This window comes from Plectropomus leopardus, chromosome 19, assembly GCF_026936395.1.
Source record: "Plectropomus leopardus strain MGB_pleo_1.0 chromosome 19, ASM2693639v1, whole genome shotgun sequence".
NCBI classification, from domain to species: Eukaryota; Metazoa; Chordata; class Actinopteri; order Perciformes; family Serranidae; genus Plectropomus; species Plectropomus leopardus.
The window spans coordinates 11884598-11910996 of NC_142194.1; the positions used below are offsets into that span (position 1 = coordinate 11884598).

At 41.3% G+C, this 26399-nt stretch overlaps 1 protein-coding gene across 5 annotated transcripts in view; it reads left to right on the forward strand.

Moving 5' to 3' along the window:
• LOC121958533 (zinc finger MIZ domain-containing protein 1-like) overlaps positions 1 to 26399 on the forward strand; it is a 152438-nt gene that overhangs the window by 48264 nt on the left and 77775 nt on the right. The window contains exon 1 of one of the 5 annotated variants that reach the window (XM_088070064.1): positions 13974 to 13992. The exons of the other annotated variants lie outside the window; for them this stretch is intronic. The gene's annotated coding sequence lies outside the window, so the exon portion shown is untranslated. Of the gene's footprint in view, positions 1 to 13973; positions 13993 to 26399 lie in introns of those variants that run through there. 5 annotated transcript variants of the gene reach the window in all.

Here is a 26399-nt window from a genome sequence, read left to right on the forward strand (position 1 = left end):
GCCTGGCCTCGGAGCCCCTGCCTCTGCACACATGTCCACCACCCCTGCACGAGCAAACAAAGAGAGCAGAGCCCGCCACTTAACTTCAGGTTTCAAAACATTCAAGCCTATTAGACAGATTATTATCACTTGCTGGAGTGAACTCTTGTACTGAAGAGATTTCTGTTGAATATGATAACAGAGAGGTATTTTGATAAAACAGACCTTGGCTAAATGAATGCTTTGCAGCAACTTCACACCGAGCTGCAATCACAACTCCCTTGTTCCACTGACCGGTGTTGAAGTGGAAGTACTTTATTAAACAAGCGCATGGCAGAGCAATGAGAGTTTAACATTCAGCCCGAACACCCAGAGGTCTGAATGACAAGCTGTTAAACTGATAACAGTGATGGGGTCGTGCTTGTGTCTATACATAGATGTCTTCTGAAGCAGGTGATTATGAGAAAGAAGCCAAGTTTCACGCTAAAAAAGTGGCGTTTGTAGGAAAAAGTCGTTGAGAAGAGGTTGAAAGATGAGTTTTATGAGCTCTGATGTATTTGAGTGCCGAATTGCCATCAGAACAAAAAGTTGTTATTAGCTTGTCGTGAAAATAGAAGAGACAAAACAACATTTGTGAAGTATTTATTGCATGAAAACAGGCTATCTGTAACTTCAGAGCTATAAACAACAGATTTCTCAAATTAAGTGGAAGATCAAAGTGTCTGGAAAAGGAAAAAGAAGATCTGAAAACTTTTTAATGATAATCTTCTAGGGTCCCATAATTTTATCATATAAAAGTGTCATTATAGTTTAACAACAAAATAAAATAAAAAAAACCCCACCAAAGCTCAATATAATGACAATTTAAAGACAAATTATGTTTATTTTGCTGTCATAAAATAGGTGTTTTCTTTAACAACGCCTGACAATAATTTGTGAAATATATATGCTTTACTCATGCTGTGTGCCATTTTGTAATATAAGTTGTTTTCTGCACTGCAAATCTGAGTCTGAGGCCACATCTGCTTTAATAAAAATTTTTAGTTTTAAAACTGCATTTTAAACCAAAATCGATTCATACTCAAACATTTTATCACCATTTCAGAAATATCATCGGTCCGTACTAAAGCACCTGAAAACACATATTGTTAGTCAGGGTCCAAAATTAACACCCATTAAGTGTCAAATGTAGATAAATACCCTGTTTGGTGAGTAAATCTTGGAAGTTAATTTCTGAGACGGGTATCACTGTGGATGTATAGTGTGGAAGTAGATTATCTATTATTTGAAAGGTTAGCGCTATTTACATTTCTAGAGCATTATGTTTCTGTAGATATACTCTAAGTGTCCAAAAACATTCTGAGAAATGCAGAAACTCACTTAACTGGATAATAATCACACAGGTAAAAGTGGCTTCAATAAAAAGTAAACACAAAGCGCTTAATCTTAATAAATGCCCCATGTATTGAACTGAACAACTTCTATTGACAGTGAACAGTTATCCATGTCTTTCGACCTTAAAGCTTTTGTGTCTCCATGAACAAGATGGTGCAGCAGAGTATTAACTCAAAGGTTCTTCATAGACGCAGAACAGAGGAATAGAAAGATGATTTTCCTGAACAGCACTGGTTGAGTAGCCGGGCACTCGAGCCAGGTTTCTTTCTCACAATCTATTCAAGATCCATCTTATCTGTCTGTGTTTTCTTCAGTACTTAACGTTCATGTGGATTTTCCATCCTCTTCAAAATACCTTTTGTTGAAAAGCAACTTTTTCAATCTAAGGCATATCTTTTTCAGAGCTGAGACTGTAGCAGAGATGTTCTGGGGTGGTATCCTTCCCATGAGAGAATGTGAGATAACGTGCCAGGGTGACAGCTGAATTATTAGCCCATTAGTCACCGGAGAGGGAGAGAGGTGGACGAACATGGCATCCATCAAGAAAGCGGCTCTTTTTTTTTGCAGATAGCCTCCCCTAACTGCCGCCCAGGAATCTTGTAAGTCTCTCCCACTGATGTAGGAGCTGGAGGGCCGAGGTCAGAGAGCAGAGCTGGAGCTCTCCCGGTGCTCTGCTGCTGCTGCCGATGACCCGGCCGCCTGTCCTAGGAACAGAGCAGCATAACACAGAGGCAGAACTCAGTGTACCGGACTAAAAATAGATGTGGCGTCACCCCCTCTTTCCTGTAGTCACACACAAGCGTAGACACACGTGGTCATGCTCGTACGTGCACCTCGAACCAGCTTGGGCGCACGCCTTCTGAGGCGATCGCAACCGCTGGTGATAGTCAGTGACATGCCAGAACGTGTTTGATTGACAGGATGACTGCGGCAGTACAAAGCGTCCGTGCACTCGGGACAGATGTTCTCCGCAGTCTGCTCTGATGGTCGCGAGTTGACGTACAGCAGGAGGAAGCCATTAAGCAACACTTGGCTCCGAGATGAACTCCCCCACTGCTTTGTGACCCTGTTGAATCTCCGAGCCTCCTTTACGTCTCATGCGTCTTTGTATGAGCTATTAGCTTGGCTCTACTCAGACAAAGACACTGCAAAGAAGAGTATTAAACCAGCAGAGTGCCTCCCTTTGATGCAAAATTAAGCCGATATCCCTTTGACATGCCGTCCACGGATAACTTGTCAATTTCCTGCTCGTGATGAATAGCCTGAATATGCCACGCTTCATAAGCCAACGTATTAATTAATGGCATGGTGTAAATTGTTTTAAGAACACTTGGCATTGAGATGCTGCTTGTGAATGGTCTACCTCGATGCTGCTTCTTGAAATACGACCACATTAACAAGCCTTTTTTTCCTGCCTGATGCTGCCATATTATTCTCTCTGTCAGTGAAAGCAGTTACCGTGGTCTCATTAGGTCTGCTACATTCTTGTTGTACAATATAACCAAGACCCAACAAGCTTGACTCCACTCAGCTTCTGCTAAATGTTGTATTTGTGTCTGCGTAAAAGCGAATGAAATGATGATGGCGGCAGCGCTGCTGGGCCCTGAATTAGCTCATCAGCTGATCTGACTGCCATTCAAGTGGCCCGCTTTGAACATTTGTTTTGACAAGTGCGGTATAAGCTCAGATCCTGGTTAAAGTTCATCTAGTTTTTGTGCTATTTAATACTTCTCTCGTGTACAGTTTAGATGGAGATATTTTTTCTCCACTCTACTTATTTGACAGATATTATTACTTGTTACTCTGTAGGTTTCAGCCTTGTTACAGAACTTTTCAGCAGCTTGTACAGTAGTTAAAAGGTCCAGTGTGCTGGATATAGGACGATATATTGTCAGAAGTCAAATATAATAAGTTTTCTTTATTGCATGATCACCTTAAAGTAAGAATGGTCTTGTTTTTGTTACCTCAGAATGAGCCGTTTATACCTACGCAGGGAGCGGGTCCTTGTCTTCTGAGTCTGTAGTCTTGCACCGTCGTGTCTCAACAGTAGGAGGATGAAAGATGAACATTGAAGAAAATCTAACCGGGAGTTCACACTTGGTACACTGGAGATATTTCGGCTGGTTGCAATCTTCAGTTCTCCCTCCTAGATGCCACTAAATCCTACACGTTGCCCCTTTAAAGTATCTATAATCAATATTTTTCTAAAAACAATGTGTCAAATGACAACGTAAAGACAATGTGAGGATATGAGAGAAGTTTCCATCTTCTAATCTAACTCATTTAAACGCAGCTCCACCTCTACCAGCTACGAAATCTTACAAACTCAAACATTTACCAATAATTGATATAATTACATATACTTCAGTGAAAAAGCTGATGTACGGCTCTCAGATATTTATCCACGGAGAATCGAGAAAAACATGTTTCAGTGTTTACAGATACGACACACAACACTTTGTGACCATAAAAAATTGTGAAATTAATTTCGGAGGCTTTGATATGAAATATGGTAGATATTTATCTCTTGAAGCTCTGTGGAGTGATTGAGGGTCGCACAATGCAGTCGGATCCTTTTGAAAGCTCAGGAATTCGTGGCAGACAGGCTGATAGTCATCAATTTGAGACTTGTTTGGTAATTTTTGGGATCAAAGGCGATGATGAGGATGATGATACTGATGCTAATCCCACTGAAGGGGATGATTGAGTCATCAAGGCAAAACAGCTGTCTTATGTGCCGCCGCCCCCCACCCCCACCAGCACCACCACCACCCCGCCAAACTAATGGCTGATGATGACGGTAGCAGAGTGTAAGTGAGTGCAATTGACAGTGGAGTTGGAGCTTCCTCGGGGAGGAGGGAGAACGGCTGAATCTGAGAATCTGAGCAGAGGGAGGCAGGCAGCAGGGTGGCCATGAAACATTCATGCACCTGGGGACTCTTTGCGTAAGGAGAGCAAGCTGAGCCAGTAATGAAGTAAAGAGCAGAGGACTTTTAATGGCTCTGTTTGTCCTTTTTATGAGATTAGCTCTGGTCTGGCTTCTTATATAAATTGCATTAAAAGCCTAATTGCATACAGTGATTTAGAGGGGAAAAAAACGGCACCGCCTGCTGCAGTGCCTTGTAGAAAATATTACTTACATTTGGAATAATCTAATTGTGGTTAGCTGCAAGATAATTGGTACCACAGGTGTGTGGTTGGTTATAGCTCGGAGCTGGACAGCAGAAGGTGAGTTATTCCCAGCCCGTGGCCCCTCTGCCCCAGACTGTTGACATGACAACGCAGCACCAAATGCGGCCATCCCCAGTTGTGCTAGTGGAACAGTTGTCCCTCCTAAACTCATCCCGCCCAGCGGCTGCGAGCGTGCGCGGGGACAGAAAAGGCGAGAGAGAGAGAGAAGCAGAGGAATGGCAAGATGAAGAGCAGAAGAAGGGAGAAGCAATATTTAGACAGCTGCACGTGTATCGCTGTCAGAGGGAGGCGGGGGGATTGAAGTGGAGAGATATTTTGGTGTCCTCAGCAAGGCCTCAGACAAACTCGCGCTGCAGTATTGATGTCACTGCGCCCTCCTGACAGCGGACTGTAAATCACAAGTCGTCTATAGATTTACAAACACCTGCTACATATAATGGCAGTATATCATCTGAACTGAGCAAAATGAGAAAACTTGTTCAAACGTGTTTATAAGTTTAGCTTTCAGAGATCTGAGAGGTCACTGTCAGTGTCTCTGTTCTCAGTCCTGACCGGCAAGATGCAGTACAGTAACGGTGGTTGTGCGCTGGTCACATGTCTGCGGTCCTGTGCTTGACTGGCCCTGTGCCTTGAGGTGGTGGATGGCAGCTGACTGCTCTGATTCACTGGGAACTCGACTCGTGCGTTGTGCGGCTCACAATGGAGTGACTCATGAGGGAGTCGATGCCGGGCTTGTTCACTGTCCATCTCTCAGACGTTTTACTGGAACTTTCTGTTTGACTCCTTTGTCGTCTTTGTGTTTTGATGGAGACAGTGGTCTTTTCTTATGACTGTGTGTTTGTCTGTATTGTTCCCTTTTTTTCATCCCAGCGGGGACGGTCAGTTTCCCTCCTGTACTCGCTCTGGGTTTTTCTTGTTGCTGTGAACTCTCACACCAACGTCCAAAGATGACGACTTTCAGTCAGTTGCTTGCAGCTTCTTTTAACCTGACGTGCACTCACATTTTACTCCCACCCCAAAACATGTCCCTCTTTAACCAACAGGATTAGCTAATGATCCTTCACTGGCTTCCCAGCGAACACTGCCACTTGTGTTAGGTCGCATTCAGGGCAATTAAATTCAAATAAGCCCAGTCTGAATAATATATTTCCACATTTGTATGCTTATTAGATACCAAAAAAAGGACAGTGTAAATACTGTATACCAGTGGTTCCCAAAGGGGGTGCAGTGGCACTCTGGGGTCCCAGGGATAGTTCGGATCTTTTTAAGTGGGGTTATATGAGGTATTAATCCATTGTCAGTGTATTATTTACAGTAGATGGCGGTCCAAACGCCCCCTGTTTGGAGAAGCTTTTACACAGAGATCGCTCTGTAGGGCCACAGCGAAGTCCCCATTTATACCCCCCCGAATTTTTACACAGAACCAAACAACAGGAGCATCATCCCACCCCTGTGTGTGATTATACACTGCAAAGCAGCATCCTGCGATCAAAAAAATGCATGACAGGCGTGACGTTGAACACACAAGCGTCCCCCTCTAGCATGACATATAATATACACGGCATCGCTTTCTAAACAATAACAGAGGCATAACATGTCAATCACAGTCATTTACCTTCTCTCTTATATGGCAGCTGATCACAGCCTCTGCTTGGAAGGAGATCTCGAATCCCATTATTTTCCTAGTTTGCGGACATTTATGGACATTGTTCTTCCTCTTGAATTGGCTGCCAGTTGCTAACAGCTGCTTTTTAAATCTCCAGCGGTGGGTCGCACACATAAACACGTTGTTGAAACACTTCACCCATGGTGACATCTCTCCGGCTTTACGTTTGACACAGACCTCGCTTCGGGACTGTTGCTACTCTGTCCCCCCAAACCGCAACTGGACGTTATATACAAAACAGCCAGGTGGCAAAACTATGTGATGTTCCCACCTACTGACTATGGATAGCTGATAAAACTCCACTTCAAAATATCTGAACTGTAACTTTAAGGATAAGTCGAGAGTGCTGCAAGATGTTTTTTATGTACATTTCCATGTGTATGAAAAAAAAAACCTGTAAAGAACATTTTCTGTCATATTATTAATGTCTGTTCCAACACAATGGTCGCATTGAAATGAATGAGCAGGCTTTGGTTTGAAATATCAATATTTGTAAGCAATGAGATGGTGATAGAATTACATGCTCTTACAGTGCTTTATCTTTTCAAACTGCTATCTGTTTAGCCGCGTGATCTCCGCCGAGTAACCGGTTGTCTTTGTGCTCTTCAATAAATCGTTTCTTTGCTCAGCGACAGCATTCAGAGACACAACATTAAATCTCTACCTGCAGTCGCCCTTTCTCCCCTATCACATAATAACATGTGCAACATCCACACAGCAGCCACTAATTGCTGCTGGATATTAGAGCGAGGTCTCTTAAGATACTGACCTTGCTTTAGCCAATCATAACAGAGCGTGTTACCGGGTTGAGCTGTGATCAGAAGAGTCCCCGCAGCACGACCAGGAGGAATTAATTATTCAGACTGGCTGCTCGCACGTTTTGCTGGACACCGCATTTAATGACATCTATAATGGCATCTTTGTGAGAGATAAATGATGATGTGAGACTATCAAAGCAGAAAATGCACAAAAGTCCAGCCAGACAGCTCTCTGCGTGCCAGGTACAAACACAAAGGGAACGATGGGTGTGAGCATTTTATAGCAGCATCCAGATTTTTTTTTTTTTTTTTACCTTTTTGTTGTTAAATTCATCACCTAGGATCTTGCACATCTCACCTTGTCTCTCATTCGGCACAATCTGGAACATTTTGTTTCAGACTGACATGGCATGAACCTATGGTAATGAGCTTAAATATTTATTATACGAGGAAATGGAGAGGTAAAAGATTAGAGCCTTTCCTCACAATATTTACATCTCTGCCACCACTGTTTAGCTTCTACAGCTCGAAGGAAAGGCTGAGTTTTATAATGATCAGCAGTCGGGTTTCCACTGACCTTTTACGAGACAGGAGAGCACTTGGATGGACTGAAAATGTTTTCGTGTTCGTTAGGAAAAGGGGAAACTGCGTTTTTTTGCCTCTTGATCCTGGATGATAACTTAAACACTTTGTATCCTTTAAATCATTTGTCTAATGATCATATAGAGCATAGAAACTGTTCTTTTATTGAAGAGAAGACTGGGTTTCTGACAGTTTCAGGCAGGCTGCCTCTCTGAATCTGCGGAGAAAATGTTTAAAAGTACATGGCCAAAGAGTTAAAAGAGGCTTGACAGTGAAGTCACTATTAATGGTCTGAACATGTCATTGGTACTTCTTGATTTTTTTTTTACTTTAACATAAAAAAGCTGGTGTCAAATAATTTCAGTTAAAGTCTAGTATCTGCAAAAGTCACATCAAGCTTTACATGCATTTGTGTTGCCCTAAATCTTGAGGATTTCGAGGCTAAAACTGTACTTAGATTTTTAATATAATGATATACAACAAGTATATAAATAGATACACTGATGTACTGGCATGTAAGGAGTCTGTAAGAAAGTAGGTTAGTAAAGAAAAACTGTCAAGCAATGCAGCTCTCACAGCTTTCGTGTATATTTGCTGTAAATAGTGCTTAGCAACAGCAAGGTTACTGACTCTGGCTGCATCTGCATTATGGTAATGTAATGAGAGCAGGAAGCCAACGGAGGCTAGTTGTGCTGGATTGCTACGGGGACACAAATGTAAGAGTCATCATGCAAATTAGCAGGATGGCTGATCGCTCAAAAAGCAAAAAGTTTAATGAGAAATAAGCAGCCAAACCGGACCGCACCTCCAGTGGTAGGTCAGATTCAGATGTTGAGTTACGCTTTGATATTTCTCTGTAACCAAATGTTCTTATCTCGACTCCGAGCAAACATGCAAACAATCTGGCCTGTGTGTTTCCAGTCACATGGGCCTGAAGTGCTGGAGAGTCAGCGTGTCTGTCCTGGTATTTCCTGAGGCTTCGTAAACATACATACACACTCTCTCTCTGTCTTTCTCTCTCTTGTCACACACACACACACACACACGCAGGAGCCTCTACTTAAACAAATAGTCTATTATATCATGATCATCTTTATTTGTATAGCAAGGCAATTGATTTACAGGGAGTAAATAAAACCAGTTACCATAAAACATAAAATGAAATGACAATATGAGGCTTAACAATACAGCTTCTGTTAGTCTGTAACTCTTTGTTATTGTTGCCCGTATTAGCCAAGAAATCTTGAACTAGACATTTTTTAAAAATGTTTTTTAGGCTCTTATAGAAGACCAATTCTTCCAGTGTGATTTAATTTCTCAAAATAACAAATTAGTTTCTCAAGACAATGAGAAATACTTTCAAAATGATGAATTAATATATCAGAGTAGCAAGCGACTTCCTAAAAAATAATGAGAAACTCAAAATAATGACTTCTGATCTCAAAATAATGACTTAGTATCTCAAAATAATATTTTTTGTTCTCAAGTAGCGAGTTAATATCTCTGAAAATACTGAGAAAGCTTCTGAAAATATGGGGTTAGTTTCCCAAAACATGACATTTTTTTCAAAATGATGACAGTATCTCAAAATATTGAGAAACTTTCTTAAAATAACGACATATCTTAAAAATAATGAGACACACTCTTAAATTAATGAGTTAGTACCTAAAAATAATGAGAATCTTTCTCAAAATAATGACTTATTATTGCAAAATGAGAAACTTTCTCAAAATTATGAATAAGTATCTCAAAGCAGAGACTGATGACTTACTTAGTCAATGACTTACTTATCTTGAAACAAAGACTTCTCAAAATAACTAGAAAATTGCTCAAAAATAATGAGCTACTACCACAGAATAGGGACTTATTTCAGTTTGTCATTATTTTGGGACCCTATCTCCTTTTTTTTTTTTTTAGATAAGTAAGTCAGTATTTTGAGTAACTAAATCATTATTTAAAAAAATCTCATAATGACTTACAGGATCTTTTATTTCCATCACATTGGCAGAAATGACATTCCATAGTTTACTGTTAAATTAAGGATAAAAGAAAATAGAAAATATTATGATAAAATCTTGGAAGTAATGCATTTGAGTTGCAATGGTCCTTCTCACAAACATTATTGAACCACTACATGCATCTTTGCACTTATGTCAAAGTCTGACTCATTAAGTTATTTCTCAAATAGCCTTTATTGCCATTGTAAGTGGAATAAATGTGTGAAATCCAACTTGTGGTTTCTCATGACTTAGAATAGAGTAGAAAAACAGAAGGAAGTGTGACTTTATTTTACACTTCTCTTTTTTTTATCATCTCACACTCATCCAGAAACATATTTACAGTGAATAAGTTGAATTAAAGCTCCAAACTGTACACCCAGTAGAGAAAGCTTCATCTACAACCATAGAATCCGCTTCTGATGCATTTAGCTCAATAAAAAGCATATTTTTTTAGTAATTACGCCACCATCACTAAAGCTTAATGGATGTTGTTTGTGTGCGAGTATGATTATTGCGCTGGACTTTGCCAGAGGATGGCCATGCATTAAATCATTACTTGATTTAACCAGTTGAAGTGTGTGTGTGCGTGCCTACTGGTTCATCTAATTGATTTGGAGTGTTAAAGTGCAGGGTTCAATGAATACTCTAATCAAAACCTTAGAGGCTGCTGCTAAATTGTAAAGAATGATTTAATGTGTCTCGGGCTGTTTTTTAAGCTCACAGTTTTAAGTGGATTCTCCTCCGTGTGTTATCTCTGTGTCAGGGTCTACAGAGGCAGCTAATATACAAACTATAACTACAGATGTCTGGATCTGAAGCCGTCAAGTTGGAATACAATTTTAAAAAAAAAAGTAAATCATGAGCCGCAAACCCACATTTTAACCTCCAGATGCGTTAAGAGGCTGTCTCTATCTCTTGCCACTAATCTACTTTTTTACCCATTTAGCTGCCATCTAACACAATTTCATGGTGCTGATACAGAATCTAAAAAATTCAATAGCTGAGCATGTATGCTGGGATTATAATTTTGAGTCTCTGTGGGGGATGTAGGTCAACTGAAAGGCTCTTTTTCCTCAAATATTGTAATCCCCATTTGTTCTGCTTTTTCACCAGAAATGCAGCTTTGAGGTCTTTGTCAGGCGACAATGCCCTGAGCAGGACAGTGGCTCTTAATACTGTTGTCTTGTTTCCAGATGATTTCTTTCTACTTTGGTTATTTTCAAACAAAACTGAATTATTTGCTTTACTTAAGATCTCATTTTTTTTTACAGTTTGGTAGGGCTGCCCCTTGATTGTCAGATATTCAAATCATCAGTCAAAGACCCCTCAGTCGACTGAGATTTCCTCAGCAATTGAGCAATCATTTTTTTGTTTTTTTATTTTACCTTTCATTTAATTCTTCAGTGTGATTCTGGAGATGTTTTGGTCCTCAGATTTAGCTCCGGAGTGAGCGGTCTTGACTTTCATGATACTCTGTGGTACAGGGAGCTGCAGATATGCAGGCAGCTGCACAGAGGAGGAGAAGCACTGCACCATAAGGCTCTGAGATAACATTTTCTCCTCACTTCTGCTTCAAAGTGGGGAATTCACACCTCACAGCAACTTAGTACAATACTGTATCTGGTTTGTGATATCTAGTGAAAGCAAAAATGTTGTTGCCAATCTGTTGTTAGCGCAGTTAGCTTTTTTACAATATCAGGTACATGCCGCTGTCACACAGTGGTCTCGCTGGTATTCGAAATTAACGACCAAATCTGATTTGATCGATTTAAAACTGAAGCGGGCACAACACTACAAAATGGACCAAATTCTGGAAAACACTGCCTCTTGTTTCCCCTACTTCCAGCTTGAACTTTTGCTCTTTGAGTCGTCCACTCCGCCCCGCTGCAGCACGAGAACTGAAGCAGGTCATGTTTATGGTAGAAGTGGGGAACGAGGTCAGCAGGATACAACCATTTAACCTTGCTGGAGACCTGCACAGCTCACAGAAAGGAAGTCATTCATTTAGTCCTGAGTGATAAAGCATGGTTGAACAGTTAACTCTGTCTGCCTTCCCATTGATAAAAAAAACAAAAAACATCATCACTTTCCCCAAACGGTTCCACTAATTCGCACTCAGCCAAACTAATTTCGTGCCTGTTTCTCCAGGCTGAGGGAATAGTTTTGTGAAACCATGCATGAACATGAAAAATTGATTTGTTTATGTATCATTTCAGTATAATGGGTTTTTTTGGCCTGATTCAGTGACAAACCCTGATTTACCTTGCAGGAGAAAAAGGGGAAGGATTACTCTGCTTGCTGGCATGTTTATATTCTGCTCCTGTGTTGTCTAAATGTGATAACAAGTATGGCACAAGACAAGGCTGTCCATTGTGGGAAGGCCTTCTTTTTTTCCTCACAAAAGTCATTGTGCTGAATCAATGCTCCCCAGAGGAGCAGCATACGCCACACACAGAGATGGAGGAGTGCGTCAAAATATGTAACAGCCCGAGGCTTCTTTTTGATGGTTCAGCAGGCCAAGGTACATACCGCATACCTGCAATTATGTGGATGTTTTCAGCTTGCAGAACTCAGCTAATGTCTGTCATAGCTTTCTGAAAAAGTGAGCAAAATCACATTAAAGTGACATGAAATTGTTGTAGACTTGCAGATTTATTTGCCCAGTTTTTGAGATATCTGCCTTCAACTCAATAAAATGTAAATGATTTTTTAGTTTCGTGGCACCAAAACATTTAAAAAGTCAGAGCAATATATATTTGCGATAAACGATCTCCCCGTCTAGTAGCTTGAAGCTACATTAGCTGCTAATGGCATAACCCACCTAAATCTCAGACCGTACCATCACCGGTCAAGTTGCATTTTGGGCAGTGTAGGCATCAGGGGTCAGACGCATTAAACTGTGTGTATGAACAAAGACAGAAATATGCAGACTTTTCATCAGATTTACACATGCAGCGTCTTTACCCGCCTGGAAGTGTGAGGTTAGGCACTGTGTGTAACTGTGTGCCAACTTTCAAGAGCATGGAGGCAGGTTGTGTTTGAGGTTGCTAAGCAACCATAACCAATACCATATCATTGCCTACTTACCAGAAATCCTGAGTTCGGCGTTAATCGTCTTCCAGGTGTTGTTTTTGAAAAGCGCATTTAGACTGAAATATCGTCCTTGGGACAGAAGTAAAGCTCTTGATAGCTCTGCAAACTGATCAACTTTTCAACGTCTATTGTTATTATAGACGGATATTTAAGGAAGAAATGGAACACCTGCCAGCTGTGATTGGTTGTTCCTTGTCACACACGTTTTGTTTATACATACACATCATTTTTGCATCTTGCCTTAAATTTTATCAGGGAAGATGTATGCATGGGATACATGAAACAATATATCTTGTTCTGATTCATCAGTGTTGAACCTTTTTATTTCAATCTGTCCATCAAGAATCTTACAGCATTATAAAAGTGCAAAGCTAAATCGGTGGAGTACTCTTTTAACTTGAGCTGAAGTTGATATGATGCTTCAGCAGTCTGAGTTAGATAAATCAAGTGGATATCTTCCAAAGCCACTGTCTTTTTAGTCTAAAATTCCCTTTGTTTTACCGTCCCTCTGCAGCAGCTCAGCAAGGAATCACTGTCTTGGGAAACACAAAGGGGGAATATTAAACTAAAAAAAGACTAACTTTGGATAATACTCACTTGATTTGCCTAACTCTGAAGCCTCATATTAGCTTCAGCTGAACTTTTGAATTTATTTTTGCAGAAAAAATAGGACTGTGGATTTTGTCCTCCATCAGTTGCATTTGAGATGTTTCAGGGTTTTTTTTCCTGATGTGAGGGAACCAACTGTTTAAATCAGGGAAGCCTCACATCAGGAAATGAAAGCACACGTACTCTAGTGTCCTCCATTCATTAAATCATGTCTGCCGGTCTGTATTTGTCATCAGCCTGCAGCCTGTCTGTGGCGGTTCCACATGACAGCAGCATGTGTACGCTGGGACAGCACATTTAGCCTCTCTGTCTTCAATGTCTCATCTTGAATGTTTGCACCCAGGGGTCAAATAACATCTCATTTAAAAAATAAGTCAGAACGGGAAGTAAGTGTTTCCCGTTTATGGAGGACGGAGCTGGATGCTCTGAAAAAAAAACCTCTCCCTCCATCTGTGTGCATGACTGCACGGTACATGGAGCTGTGTGGTGGTGGATCCGCTCGAGGGGGTTGTAGAGGCAAGTTGGGGGGAGCCGGAGAAGCGATGATGGGGGGTGTGGGGGGGTGTTTCTGTAAATAGCCCACCCTGCATTAAGAACCAGCATGCTGGGGCTGCTCTCTGTGCTGTCCTGACCTCGCCAACCAAGCCGCCGCTCACATTTCCTCACAGTGCGGGGAGGCTGTGGAAGTCGGCGCTGACTGTTTCTCCACTTTATCCAGGTCAGATCTGATCTACTCTCACTAGTAAAGCACTGACGCTTGTGACCCCGGTGCCCCCCCTCGCTGCCAGCTAGTGTCAAAATAACACAAGCAGCTCCGCGGAGCGGCCGCCGCTGCTCCGCCTGCTGTTATGAAATCACGCTGCCCTCGTTTGGGTTTCTAAACATCCAGGCTCGGACAAATTGTCAGATCAAAACAAAGTGTCGGCGCGATTTAATTCCTCCACATTAAGCTGTTAAAAGAGAGTTTGCCTCGCAGCGTATGTGCAGTAGATATGCTTGGAAGTAGGTCATTGATTCGGAACTTGGACACTGATTATGTGCTGGCCTAGAAATGGGCTATAATCGGTGTCTCTCATACCAAAACAGCTTTTCATAAGTGGCAGTTATTTCAAGGTCGGGACAACAGTTGTGTCTCATTGCTACACATGAGTACAGACTTTATTTATCTCTTTCTCAGTTTCAACAGATTGCTGTTTCTAGAATCTGTTCAATCTTGTGAGATTGCTCATTTTAGGATACACTGCGGTGAAAAAAAAAAAGAATATCATGTTCATCTCTGTTTACAGGGACCAGAATGTGCCAAATCTCCAGGCGTGCCCTGTTCTGTCCTCGATGGGGGTTTGATGCACTCATTCGGATGCCATTTGAGCCAATAATGTAAATATGCCTGGTCTTTGAACAAGCCAAGACGTGATCTAATCTGTCTCTGACATGGAGTCTCCAGCAAACTCTCCTGCAACACGTGTAAAAAAGGGAGTTTTCATCACAACCATGTTGGAGTAAATCTTGCGCTCAAAGCTGGGAATTAACTGTCAGCTAGCATCATAACAACACGCTCTCTCTGTCTCTCTTCATAGCTTGGAGCGAGCGCTGTATTAGATTCTGCTGTGGATTTTTCCTGAGATGCCCGCAGGATGAAGCCCTGATACTGTTTAGTAAATGTAGCTCGGTATAGATTCAGCTCTGCTTACAGTAGGAGCTGATATTTAGCTCCAAGAACTGGTTGTACTCTCTGAATGGTGGTTGTAGGAGGTCAAAAGGGCATGTTTGTGTACTTCCTGTTCTCTTCCTAAGTCTTGGCAAGTGCGGGTCAAGAATAAACATTGGGAGCGTGCAAGCATGAATGGAGGGCTCTTATTTTTGAAGTGGCTGTATTCCCCCGGTGTTACTGCATGGCTATGGGAGTGTGTTTTCATATTGATACAAGGAAGAACTCCAAATCTGAGTTTGCATATCTTCTTTGCATGACAGCAGCATTGTAATAACCCCCCCCCCTCCTCCGTGTGTCCCACATGAAAGATCCTCAGCGTGCGCCTGTTTAAATGAGCCCTCGCCATGTTTGCATTTGTTTAGGCAGAGAGGCAGAAACCAACAAGCAGGCACAGACAAAATCCTATCAAAAAATGACATCAGCCGCAACAGCTGCAGGCTGTGGCACTGGGAGGAGAGGAGGGAGAGAAAGAGAAGAGAGAGAGGGAGAGAGGGAGGAGAACAATTGACCAGAAGCGACACGGGAAAGAGAGGTGACCTGATTGCTCAGCTGGCCAAGAGCACGGGAAGGAAGCAGCAGGAAAGGCTGGTCCCCTCAGTCTGGCCCTGGCTCTCTGCTGCTTCTGGTGGGTCCCTCTGCGGCCTTCCTCTCCTCCCTTTTCCCCCTCCTCCCTCCTCCTCCTTCCCGTCCTCCTTCTTCCCGCACTGCTGCCTGTCACGGCTCACTACATCGGAACAAAATGATCAGCTCTCACCTCCTCATGAACACGGGTCATCATGGTAGCCATGCAAAGGCTGGGCCCTTTGTATTAGATAGGGATCACTGATATCTGGGAGGGAAGACGGAGGAGGAGGAGGAGGAGGAGGAGGTGCTGCAGACAGCTGGAGAAGTCAATATTGTTTTAGATTTTACAGCACATGTATGTAAGGGTGTTTAATTTTTATTATTTTATTTATTAGCGATGGCCCCGAGGTTACCAATTTTGTGGCGCTATTAATTTCATCTTTTGCACTTTCGAGGAATTATTGAATGTGTGTGTGTGTGTGTGTGTGTGTGTGTGTGTGTGTGTGTGTGTGTGTGTGTGTGTGTGTGTGTGTATGATTCGTCTCTCCACAAGGAAGCACGTCAAGTACCTCTTTCTCAGTTCCTGTAGCTCACAATGTAATTAATTCTAATCGCAATCATCGTAATAGCTTTTCAGATCAAATACCCAAGAGCGGTCCTAACAAAATAATCCATTCCTCTGAAAAACAAACACCCAAACTCTCTCTCACACGCACACACACACACACACACACACTTTCTCTCTCTCCCTCCCTCTGTGTTTGGCTTTGGCTCGGAGAGAAGAGCAGTCAGTTGGATGGGGGGAAAAACATCAGAAAACAGAAGGACCTGCACATTTGCATACCTTTTTAGCATGTGGCTGAGGGAGCCTTTATTAAATTCAACCCCCTCCTTTGGGGTGGGACCAACCACGAGGGGGAGGGGAGGGGCGCAGGGGCTGAGAGGGAGGGAATGGAGGGGTGGTCTCATCTTGGAGACAGGAGGCACCATCTGAGCCAGCAGACAAACAATGTTTCCTGACACGAGAACAAGGTGGCAGTAACGGCAAAGTGCTTTTCAGCAGACCAGCGCTGCCGTCCCTGTCTGGTCATCGAGGAGGGGGGTGGGGGCGGCTGTCAGGGGAACACATCCAGAAGGAAACATTAGCCTGAGGAAGAGGGACTCTTTGGACACAAATAGTGGCGCTGAAATGATTAGCTGATAAATCAATTAAATAGAAAGTTCATCAGTATGATAATAAGTCAATGGTTTCAGCCATTTATTAAAGGAATACTTCAGCCCCTAAATGACCATTTGTAAAAGAAATACTCATCCCTAGTTATGAGGAATTCATGAAGAAAACTTGTTTCATATGTCTTCTGTGACTGAAGAATCCAAAAACCGAGAAAAGTCTCAATGAATTGATGTCATAGAGTCCACATTTAACAACAGCAAAACTTTATCAAAGCGGAATAGACATCGCGCAGTATAATCCAAGTCGCCTTTAAGCAAAAATGCCCCAAAAAATGTTGGTTAGAGCTCCTAAAAAGTGAAGCTTTGCTACTTTATCTTTTTAAAAAATAATTAGTGTTAGGCTGCTTTTTTTCTGACAAAAAAAACCAAAAAAAACCACACAAAATCTCGATTTCTGGGAAGCTGTTTATAGACGAACCTTTGATTGTGTCAAATCAGCACGTTAGCAGCACGTCCTAAAAGTGTCTTAAATATCATAAATGTTTATGATCAACTTAAAAATGTAGCAGTCCTGTTGGCAACAAACAACTGCACATTATACAGGTCTACAGCTGTTTTCACTTTTACATTCATTTGGTGGAGAAACTGGCTATGTGTTTGATTTTAGCGCTTAAAAGGTCACAAAAATCTTGAGTGCATTTTGATGAAAAATGCAGGCACCCTGCTAGCTGCCTATTAGCAGAGCCTGCACTTCTTGTTACGCTCACTGTAAAAAAACAAGAAGCAAAAGATTCGATAAGAGCACAGAGATGCTTTGTGTTTGTGTATTCCTGCGTGTGTGTGTGTGTGTGTGTGTGTAATGTATCTAGGGTGAAGTGGGGCAGGCCCAACAAGCTGTAAGTATCTGTTGAAGCAAGCCGAGGCAGCTTGTGCTGTACCTGGGAAGAGGACGAGATAATGAACCAGTGTGGTGAAGTGAGGCTTTTCCCCGCCAGAGAGGGATGAGCTGTTAGCACACTACGCTAGTTAGCCTGTTAGCTCCCCTAATGAGCCAAAATTACAGGTTATCCGTGAGCCATTATCACCGATAGCTCTCCGCCTCCTGCCTCTTGCAGTTGTGTTCTTAGTGATTTTAAAATTAGCCTGTTTTTCTGCCATCTCTTGAGACAAACAGGCATATAGACAGAAAACTGACATATTTACTTCTAGTCACATTTTCTATTTCAAATGCTATTGAATATTAAAGATATTGAATTATAAAGTAGATATGTCAATACAGGATAATTTTCTATGGACGTCTTTAAATATTATATAATAATTAAGGAAATATAGCATAGTGTGATTTCATGTTAGATGTTTTTTTACTGTTGGAAAATGGATTAAACAATGTCATGGCATCTTTGCCAAGCCATAAGTGTCTAGGAATTGGAGTATAATTTTTCTGTGAAGTGTCTAAAACTGCTGGAAACAGAAGAAGAGTTTTTTTTTTCCATCCAACTTTATTGAGAAAGTTAAGGTCATCCATTGCATTAAGTATAGAAGAAGATGAGGTGGTTGTATTATTTAGTGTTGCCCAGGTTGTTTTCTACAAATTACAGATGTTCCCTAAACACCTCTTATGCAGACTATACTAGCATTTACTGATGTTCCCTAAATGTCTCATGTCCAGGCAACATTGTAGCCTTTAACAACAAGGTTACTTAACTTACTACTTACTACTGTTTCAAAATTAAAGAGCTCTCACATAAAACATTGCAGAGCACTAAATATTTTTTAAATTTACGTCTTTGTCAAAATCAGCAGGAGTCACAAAACAACTTCTGCAGTGTGCAGCGCATGGACCAGCTATGTCACCTAAAGTTAGCCCCATGTGGAGCAAACATGAGCACAAAGAATATTTATATATTCCAGCTAGAGAGGAATAATTTGATAATGGTGTTTACATGGTGATTAGGCACTCATATTTTCCTATTTAGCCGATTCTTAAAGTTAACATCAGCCGTCGCAGCAAAATGCCCTATGATTGGCTCTCCTCTGATTGAGATGGAGATATGAGGCCTTTTTATTCTTATTTGGTTATAATTCTGATTATTACCGGAATATTAGGCTCAATGTAAATGCACCTAATGTTACTGACTTTTCTAATTTACCTTTTTCGCTTTAATGTGTAGTTTATTACAATTCATCTTGTGACTGGGAATCTTGGTCTAAAACCCAATTTCTGACAGATTTGAATAACAACTTTTCTTGTTTGAGTTATATTCCAATAAAGTTGAGGGACCACATGGCCATCAGTGCGAGCAGCCTGCACAACACTTGTGCTAACCAAAAAATACCCTCGCTCTTAGCTGTTTTTGTAAGCCCCACCTCAGCATTTGGCACACCCAGGGCGAGGGGGATGGGAGAATGAGTATGAAGTGAAGAAATATCACAGATGTTAGTCTGCATGAACCCCTTCCCCTTTTACAGCCTTCCTGCTCAATCTGGCCTCTTTAGCCTCCATTTTTTTTCCTCCTCGCTCTCCCTCCACAAAAGACAAATGACTTCTCCTAACCTGATTTCACTTGCAGCATGCGAGGGTCTGCCTCGACGCCTGCCGGTCAATAGAGTTTGAGTAGACACTGTGCAGATTCAAGCTGCTCTGGAGCCCGTCTTTTACCCTCCCGACTTCTGACTTTGAGAGGATTTTCTGTGAAAAATTCAGTAAACAACTTACATTTTCTCACACTAACATGTTTTTGTGACCGTGTGTGCGCTTGCTCATTCATGCACGAGGAAGCTTTTTTGCACCACATGCTGCAGGGCCAGTTGTCTGTTTGAAGAACGCAATGGAAACAGCAGGGTTAGGGTTTCAACCTATGCTTCAACCACAGTGTGTGTGTGTGTGTGTGTGTGTGTGTGTGTCTGCAACAGGGGTCACAGTTGTGTGACATGCCAAACCCAGTCTGGTGGTGGCGGCGGTGGCGGTGGTGCTGTCACTCATCCGACCACTCAGCGGGTCAACTTGTACCGTCATCTGTGGCGTAATCTCGCTCGTGTTTAATTTGGTTAAAGCGAGGAAAGCCGTCTTAACCTCATCACAGCCCAGAACTGGGCATGTTGAGATGTTCTGCGCCGATTAAGGGCAGGAAGTGGCGGAGTGTCTTTGATTATTTGGCCTTTCTCTATTTCCCCCGGGAAATGTTGCTGCTTCAAGCCTGGCAGAGTCTCTGGCATGACCAGGAGGGACCTTTGATTGGTTCCTGATGTGTGTGGACAGCAGTCGTGTCTCAGGGGTCCACAGCAATTTATCTAGAGGATATTAAATGACCTAATGGCCGTATTATTCGCACAGAAGTAACCTGAAGGAATCTCTGTGTTTGTGGGGCGTTGAGATGTCGAGCGGTGTTGTCTGAGATGCAGTAAGTGTATATATTCTGCAGTCAAGCAGACAAATGGATAATGTAGTTATTGAATTTCAATCAGCTGGATATTTTCCTCATTTACGAGGATTTTAATGGAATAGCTTCTCAGTCTAACATCTGTCTGATCTGGTTTTCCTTCTTTTATTTATTTATTTCTCTCTCTGACGTTTGTACATGTTATCCCTGTGACCTTAAAGGATCCGGGAGTATTGATTAGCATTAGGGGGCCATCCAGGATCAGGGAAGACTCCAGTTCTTAGATTTACGTTAGGTGAGGTTAGTTTTGTTTCAGGTTATAATAGTGTCTTTATCTTTTTCTTTACCTTTTTTTCTTTTTTTTTTCGACGAAATATCACATTTTATGATTCATCAATTAATGTGCAACAGCGAAAGCAATTTATAATTTGTAATGTATTTATTTAAAAAGGGTACAATGTACAACCAATCCACATTTAAACAAATGTAAATGCACCCGAGGTAGCTGGGTAGCTAATTTTCATTGGTAGTTCCTTGCCAGATGTTAAGAGGAGACCTAGAATAATAATAAATAAATCAATACAATATGAAGATAATGTATATAAAATGACAAACAACATTAAAATAAAAAAGCACAGAGTATAGTTAAACATGTTCAAGTTAAGACAATAATATTAATTATGGTTCTGTACAAATTTTAATTAAAAGTATTATACAGGTTTACACATATATATTTGTACACCCCATTTTGTTATGCTGATACACTAATGCTCATCAAAAATCAATAAATAGACAACATATATTTTTTAATAAAGAAAGAGGAGCATGCAGGCGAAGAGCTGGTGTGATTTTGTCTCAGAGGCTTCAGAGGCACTGCATTAAAGACTGTGCAGCTCTGACGCTGGCCTCTCTCAGCTCTCTCTGCCTCTTCCTCCAACAGGAACTGGCTAATTTCCTGAACTTGATATACCATTTGGTCGACACGGAGGGAAACATCTGAGAGAGGGGATCTCAGAGAATTCTCCACTTTAAAAAGCTTAATGAGTGTTCAAATCTCTGGGTCAACGCTTTTTAATGTTTTACAGGTGACGCAGGAGTTTTTCTCGCTGACTTTGGAGGAACCTTAAAAGGAAAAGCGAGCAGTCAGGAAATGAAAGTTTTGCAGGGTAAAGAAGAGTTACTTTTTTTTCGGTTCCTCAGATTCCCCCTCATTCTCAGTCGTTGCCTCATTAGCGGAGTCATTCACAGATTTCCTCCGTCTGCTCTCACAGTGTCAGGAGGCGTCGGATCACCTGCACAGCCTGCAGTGGGTGGTTTTCAATCACTACTTCAAAGAATCTGATGCTTATCTTGATTTGGGTTACGGAGAGCGGCTGTCTGTTTCTCTAGCCTTGGTAGCTCTCCGTGTCAAAGGTCACAACCTTAGCTGGAGGTCATCTCTCTGCTCGGATCGTGGTCGGCAATATGACCCTCTCTAGCTCTCTCGCTTTCCTTTTCTGATGACCTCACAAAGTGGCAAACACGTGTAACTTCCTCCATTGATTTAAATGAACCCCTGACCGCGGCTTGATCTGCCTGCACCGATCCACCACAGCTTTGGTCATCCTCGTCCGTGGCGCTGTTTCTTCAAACGCATCTGGCTGCTTTGTTTTGCTCTCAAACGCTGGTGCTGGTGCAATAAAAAAAGGAATAATTTCCAGACAAAGCACTTGTCTGCCTCTGTACAGCTCAAGCATTAAACTTGTGCAGAGTATTACTTGAGCCTATTGATCGGAGTCCTCTGCAGTGGAGAGGGCAGTGTGCAAAATCAATGCTTTATTTTCTCCTAGGCTAGCCGTGTTCATGCTTGTTTTTTTGTCAGTGAAAATGAGAGGAAAACAAGGGAGAAACCATTTACCTCCACTGCATTCCGCCTGTATTCCCACCTTTCCTTTTCTGTAGTGACTCATTTTGGCAAATTCAGCCTTGTTCTGTCATCTCTTTGGCCCACATACTTCTTCACTCCTTATCGCCGTCCCCTTCACGAGTATGAATTTACCTCTTTATAGTATTGGTTGGGTGGGAGAGTGATGTCATTCTTGTTTTCGCAGTGAGGTTATGTCTGTCCTTTTGCCACTTTGGTAAATGTACAGTGGAGTGTGTGTTGGTCCTGGCTTGTTTTCAGGTTTTGTCTGGCTGTTATCGTGAGTGTGTGTTCAGGCAGACAGTGATGAGGTTTTTACTGTTGTATTATACAAATCTAGCTGCTGCTCATGATTTGTTTCATTATTGATTAACTGAGTTATGATGTGTTTTATGAAATGTCTGAAAATAGGGAAAAAATGGCCATCACATTTTTTTCTGGATTCCTTGTTAACATTTCTGGTGTCTTGTTTTGTCCAAAATACGAGGATATTCAGTTCACAGTGATATGAAACAGAAAATTAACAAATGCAACAAGAGAATTTTTTAATTAACTGATTACCAAAATAGTTTCGGATTAACTTTTTGGGTGTTTGTGTATAAGCATAGGTTTGCACGGTACCAGTTACTTCACACTGGAAGAAGTTAAACTACAGTAAAGTGGCCCTAGATAGAAATCTAATTTATAAAAGCTACTTAGAAAAGGTATTTCAGCCTACTAAGGTAAAAATAAAGCAATCAAATTAACAATGTGCATATGATACAAAATTATGAAAAAATATAATATAAAAAAGCCCCACACAACAGCAGAAATGTGCAATAAAAGTTAAGTTTATTACAAAAAAACCTTAACAAAAACTTTAACAGATCACACATAAACCAAAAAATAAATAAATCAATGCCCCACAGTTCATGGGAATGTCCATTTTTTTGTATACATGTCAAACACCTGCCTTTCAGAAAGCAGGTGTGGATACTGCACCAAGCCAAAGGGTCAAAAGATGATGAATAACAGTAGAGAAGCAATGGTAATAAAATAAAAACAAAAATAAAGAGCAATAATTCATACAATTTAAATAATCAGATTAACAGGCCTTCATGTTTTCGGCTAAATTTAAAAAAAAAAAAAAAGGGAATTTGACATGATTTAAATTTTATGCGTATACTAGCAAATATGATTATAATCAATGAGTCTCTCGCCTTTTTTTCAAGGCTTTGAAAGCTCACAAAAAGACATTAAAATGAATCTACTACTCCAAATTTGAGTATTTCAAAGAGCCAGTGTTTCCCCTGAACATGAAGTTTTTTTTCACATTCAGAGGCACAACTTAATAAATTTAGGACAGATTTATAGCAGCGATAAGTCACAAAAAGATATGATGATAAAGGAAAAGTGGGCAAAATATTGTGTAAAAGGATGTTTTCTGGAGAAAAGCGTAAACCAGGATATAATCAGTGTGATTTCTTCAAATAGTTAATATAGACAACAGTTTGTACAATACATGAAAATGAGACACACAATCCAGTTCTCCCAGGTCTATTTTCCTCCTGAATATCTTTGAATATGCCGACCTCAATAGCTAGAGGAAGAAGACAGCTCTTAAACGTGCAGCTAGCTTCTGGATATGAAATATGGGAATATAGATTAAAGTTATTTCTGTAGACGTACGTTGTTTTGATCTGAGGTGCAGCCTGGTTTGGACACAAAGTCCGCGAGAGGACAGAGCAACACAAAAAGGGGTCAGCGAACGGGAACACGGCCGGTGACAGGCGGCCTGCATGTGGGGTGGTTTCGCTAACGAGAAGCCATTGTGCCCTCGGTGAAGGTTAACTCTCTGATTCAGGGAGGCAGGAAGTGTTAGCTGCCTCCCCTGCACTTTTCCCATCCGCGGCCTCTGCCAAGCTTCAGCAGAACAATCCAGCCCCTGTGACTAAGAGGGAGGAAGAGAGAGAGAGTCAAAGACAGAAAGAGGGAGGACCAGAGAGGAGGAGGAGGAGGGGGGTTAAAAAAAAGAGTAGAGAGGTCCAATTCTGCAGGGTAACATCAGGCTCCTACGTTATGCAAGTGTTCCCTTTTTGCTCGCCTCACCCGGGGTTTTGATACAGATTGCATGAAGCATGATGGTAATGCAGAACATTCGGTCTGTCCCCTCTTCACCAAAACAGCCTCCATTTAAGGCAACTCAGACATATTTCCTCCACAATTGGAGCCGCAAAGTGGCCAGCTGTAGCCAGGTTCGGACAGGTTTAAGCTCTGCACACACACACACACACACACACACACAGGAAATGGATATCACGAAATGCACTCAGAGACAAACACCCACACACAGAAAATAGATATCTCAAACACACAGAGAAAACAGATATCTCAATATATGCACACACACACACACACACACTCGAAAGTCACAACACCTCATACCGAATCAACAATCGCATCTTTGTTAAATTATCCAGGAAATTGTTTGCGGTGCTTTGATAACACAGGTGTTTATATGGTAATACCTTCAGGAGGCTGGATAAGAATGAAACAATAAAGTCATTAGGGTGTTACAAGAAGAAATGAAACTAGGCTCCTACACACTTTCAAACACACACACACACAAACACACACAGTCTCAACCAGAAGAGGCTGAACTCTTATACGCAGATTCATTAAAGAAAAGCTTTTGTCAGCTGCCGTAATGACCCTTGATGTGTGTGTGTGTGTGTGTGAACCTGCGCCAAGCTGTCCATGGAGGAGCAATTTATCTCCACTAGTGTTGTGGTTATATAGAAGATAAAAGAAAATAGAAGAGAATAGAGTTTACACAAGATAGAATAGACCGTTCTCAGGAAGGTGGTCTCACCTAAGCCGTTTAAATAGCTCCACTTAAGGGCTTTTATCTCAAGTGTTGTGGCACAGAGTTTACGGAAGAAATCACTGATCCCGCCCCGCCCATCCTCGTGCCTTTTTTCTTATTGACATCAGGCTTATTTCCCATCTGTCAACATTTCATATCCTCAGTCGTCTGTTGTAATTCACTCCACCCTTACAGGCAGCAACCTTTGCTGAGATCACTCTGCTCTGAAGTTGTGCGAGATGTTGTCCATAAATCTGTAGGCGTTCAGGAGCTCAGATATATGTTCATGCAAACGATAGTGAGCCAGTGCTGGTCCCATGAAGTCCTTATTTGGTTCCTCCCACACAAAAGCGTTTGCAGGTCATGCAGGTTGTGATTGAGCCAATATCGGTCGGGGTTCAGCGTTGTCTGACACGTCTGTTGGTCTAGTCACAGCAGGTCAAATCTCCTCATCTGACATGGTGACCATCTGGAAAGACATAAATATCTTGTGGTCTGCTCTAGAGCTGCAATGAAAAATTCAAAAAAAATCAATGGCAACTGTTCATTGAATAATTGTTTTCGGTCACTTTTTAAAGCCAAACATTTGCTATCAAATTTACTGAAACGAATGAATTAGTGAAACATAAAATGGAATTTATCATTTTGGTCGGTAAAAATCCGCTTGGTCAGTGGATTTTTTCATCTACCTGGTGTCTTGGCCGGTGAGTCGAAAAGTTAATGTTGGAATCTGCTAACAACTGTAACCAACAGGGGCCGGACTTAGGATTGCTCAATTGAGAAAATAATTAGCAGATTAATTGATAATGAGAATAAGCGTTGGTTGCAGCCCTTGTCTGATCCCATCTTTACTATAAATTGGAATAACTTCCAACTGAAAAAAGTTATAACAATAATAATAACTTATATTTTATATTTTTAAAAACAGAGTTTACAAAGCAAAGCAGAAATGGGATGCAACAATAGAAAACAACGCAATCCTATTGAACACAAGCAAGAAAAAACAAGGGCGGAGTAAAATTAAAACCAGAGGACAAATAATGCAAGATGCAGGACACATAATGTCAGTATATAATATTACAAAGAAATAGACCGACAAACAACAACAGACGCAATAAAAGCATTCAAATAAAAAAATAAAAGGAATAAAATAGATCATAAATTCAAATGGTAAAATAAATAAAAATAAAGGAAATAAAAAAGAAAAACAAAGAGAAATAAAAAGACGACATCATACAAAAGCAAGTCAAAAAAATGGGTTGTAAGAAGTGTTTTGAAAGTTAAAAAAGAGGTAAACCGCACTACTGTAACATGTTTGTGTCCGACACGGCTCTGAACCAGTGGAATCGTCATGTGTGAAAAACGTAGATGCATTTTGTGGGTTCGTCCAGGTGAGGAGTGGTGAAGGGCGACAGACAGACAGGTTGTGAACAAAGATGTCTATCCACAAAGGTGCCCTCTCTCATCTGATCCCGACACATCTCTCCTACAAAGGAAGGGCTGTGCACAGCGTGCAGATGCTGCTAGCCTGCCTCTGTAGGTAAATAAT